The sequence below is a fragment of the Impatiens glandulifera genome, chromosome 1, assembly GCF_907164915.1.
Source record: "Impatiens glandulifera chromosome 1, dImpGla2.1, whole genome shotgun sequence".
Taxonomy (NCBI): domain Eukaryota; kingdom Viridiplantae; phylum Streptophyta; class Magnoliopsida; order Ericales; family Balsaminaceae; genus Impatiens; species Impatiens glandulifera.
Window position 1 is genome coordinate 137,065,386 of NC_061862.1, and position 3,889 is coordinate 137,069,274.

The following is a 3,889-nucleotide window of genomic DNA, read 5'->3' on the forward strand; positions in this document are numbered from 1 at the left end:
ACTTTAATTTCGTGATACATTAGTGTTATGTAATAATAACTGAAAAGTTTTTCTGATAGAGATTAATCCCATCGTTATTATTGATAAACAATGTTACAATATATACTAGTCAAAAGACTCTTAATAAGGTAAACCACTAATCTAGGAATCTAAACAAGGTAACCCACTAATCGAGGAATCTAAACAAGGTAACAAGATATATACAATATACTAATACACCCCCGCAGTCGAAACGGGAGATTCTCGGACGCTGAGACTGTCTCTGAAATCTTCAAATAGTATGCGCGGAAGTCCTTTGGTGAATATGTCAGCGATTTGAAAACGAGAAGGCATATGAAGAATGCGAACTTTACCTCTATCTACTTTTTCCCTTACAAAGTGTATGTCCATTTCGATGTGTTTGGTACGTTGATGTTGGACCGGATTTTGGGAGAGATAAATCGCACTTATGTTGTCGCAGTAGACCAGTGTGGCTTTGTCCAATGAGATACGAAGTTCTAACAATAAATTGCGAAGCCAACAGGATTCGGAGACAACATTGGCAACTCCTCTATATTCAGCTTCAGCACTAGAACGAGAAAGTGTGGATTGCCGTTTTGACGACCAAGACAGAAGATTATCGCCTAGGAAGACGCAATAGCCAGATGTAGAGCGACGGGTATCTGGACATCCTCCCCAGTCTGCATCAGTATATGAAACGAGTGTAGACAGTGAGGATTTGTAAAGATGAAGGCCATAGTGCTTTGTACCCTGTAAGTATCGAATGATTCTGTGTAAGGCAGCCAAGTGAGCCTCTTTCGGATCATGCATGTGGAGGCAAATTTGCTGGACTGCATATGAAATATCAGGACGTGTGAAAGTAAGATACTGTAGTGCTCCGGCTAAACTTCTGTAATGAGTGGGGTCAGAGACTGGTGGACTAGTTGATTTTCCAAGTTTGCCATTTGTATCGACCGGCGTTTGTGTTGATTTGCAAGTAGACATTCCAGCACGATCAATAATTTCTTCAGCATATTTCTTCTGACTAAGACAAAGTCCATCCTTAGTATACGATACAGCAACTCCCAAGAAATAGCTTAATTTACCTAAATCCTTCATAGCAAATTCTGCGCCTAAGCTTTTCATGAGAGTCTGACGTAACTGATCAGACGAAGCCGTAATGATAATGTCATCAACATACAAGAGTAGATAGGCAATTTCGGACCCATGTTGATAGATAAAAAGCGAATGATCAGTCGTGCTGTGTGTAAAACCGATTGTAGAGACAAAATCTGCAAACCTTTGATACCAAGCACGAGGAGCTTGTTTTAAGCCGTATAAAGATTTGCGCAATAAACAAACATGGTCGGGAAAGATTTTGTCTCTAAAACCGAAAGGCTGATGCATGTAAACTGTTTCGTTGAGATTACCATGTAAAAATGCATTCTTGACGTCCATTTGGTGAATGGACCAAGACTTCGATAAAGCAATGCTCAGAACAGTTCGTATGGTGGCTGGTTTGACAACAGGACTAAAGGTTTCTTCACAATTGATTCCAATCTGCTGAGACCTGCCATCACCAACAAGACGGGCTTTATGCCTCTCAAAAGAGCCGTCAGAGTTAGTTTTATGCTTAAAAATCCACATGCATCGTATAATATCAACACCCTGAGGACGCGGAACCAAGTCCCAAGTCTTATTACTAATTAAAGCGTTAAACTCATCGTCCATGGCGGCTTTCCAATTCGGGTCTGATAAAGCTAACTTTGGGTTTTTGGGAATAGGCGATGGAGATGTGAGTGTGTTTAGATTGAAAATGCGTTTTGGACAGACAATCCCATCCATTGCGCGGGTTCGTATTGTCCGTGTTGGATTGATGATGGTTGGTGAATGATTTGGACGGTTTGGTCTTGTGGACGGGCTGGTCGTGTTTGGGTTTGGGCCTGGTGAAGTGGTGATGGGTGATGGTGGGTTTGGTGGAGTGTGTTGAGTTGATAATGGGCTCGGTAATGGAGTGTTGTTTGGTGGGGAAATGGACTCGGTGATGGGCGGGGTTTGGATGTGTATTGGGATGGTTATTGGTTCGGATTGAGATGGGTGAGTTGAGTTTGGGTTTTGGACAAGAGAAAAGGGAAATTTTGTTTCGTCAAAAATGACGTGACGAGAGATGATAAATCTTTTTGAGGCTGGGTCGTAGCATTTGTAGCCGCGATGATTAGAGGGGTATCCTAAAAAGACACAAGGGGTAGAGCGTTTATGAAGTTTGTGAATAGTGGTTGGAGGAAGAAGAGGATAGCAAAGACAACCGAAAATTTTTAGGTGAGAGTAAGAAGGAGTTCGGTTATATAGAAGTTGAGTGGGTGAGAAATTTCGAATTTGTTTATTTGGAAGAATATTTAGGAGATAAGTGGTCATTTCGAGGGCGTGATGCCAAAAATTTAACGGGAGAGAAGCATGAGTAAGCAATGTTCGAATCATGTTATTTATGGTGCGTATTTTTCTTTCTGCTTTACCATTTTGAGGAGAAGTATAGGGGCAAGAGAGGCGAAATTGTAGACCATTTTTGTCACAAAATGTACGAAATTGACTGTTGTTATATTCAGTTCCGTTGTCACATTGGATTGTTTTAATGGGCTTTTGAAATTGTGTTTGAATTTGATTTTGAAGTGTAGAGAAGACGGAGAATACTTGGGATTTGTTTCCAATTGGAAAAGTCCAAAGGAAATTTGTGTAATCATCAAGAAACAGAATATAGTATTTATGTCCATTTGTACTTAGCACAGGCGACGTCCACAAATCACTATGAATAATATCGAATGGGGAAGTAGTATAAGAGACAGAATTGGTAAATGGTAACTTAACTTGTTTACCAAAGATGCAAGACTCACAGAGTTTAGACCCTAAAACGGGCTTACAAGAAATAGAATTTGATTTATTGAGAGAATGCAAAATATCGACACCGGGGTGTCCTAATCTATTATGCCATAAATTTGACGAAATTGCAGTAAACGAAGAATTAGTTGGGGGTTTTTGGCTTTGGCTCGACAGAGAGAGTGGGTAGAGATCCCCCGAGCTATTGTTCCTCATGATAACCTTCCCCGTCTGGAAATCCTTTACAGAAAAACCAAGTGAGTCAAATTCTACAGAGACGTTGTTATCACGAGTAAACCGACGAATAGATATAAGATTTTTAATGAGTTTGGGAGCATGTAGAACATTGTTCAGAAGTAAGGGTGGTAAGGGTGGTTTTAAGTTAGTTTTACCAATACCGCGAATCGGGATTTCCTGTCCACTCCCAACAATGATATTTTTAACACAATTTAAATTAGAATAAGGCGAGAGACTACCTGAGTTGGGTGTCATGTGTGAAGTTGCTCCCGAATCCATGTACCAAGTATCGTCAGGCGGAGTAAGGGATAAAGTGTGCATCGCCTGATTGATATCGGTTGCAACGTAACTTTGGGGCTGCTGCTGGCTCGTCTCAGCCATGTAGGCCTGCTGTGGCCGAGAACCGAGTACGCCTGCTCCTGCTGTCCGAGTGTGTTGCTGCTGATAGCCAGAACCGCGCCAGGAGGCGCCTTGTTGCTGTTGACCAGATGCGTGCCAGGGGGCGCTTTGCTGCTGCGGCCAGATCTGTTGTGTCGGGTAGGGACAAGGGGGTGCTGTCCAGCCCGCAGGCGCCCACTATGCCCATTGCTGTTGGCCAGGAGGTGCCCAGAATTGCTGCTGCTGGTGGTATGTGCGGCTGGTGTTGCGACCGCGTCCTCTGCCGCGCTGGCTGCGTCCTCGGCCCTGGCCGGCCTGTTCCTGCGCGCTAGAGGTGCCCTGCTGCTGCTGCTGGCCGGTAGCACGGGCTGATTGGCTAGAGTTGTTTCCGCGGCCTTGGCTACGATCGTCCGAGGCAATAAAA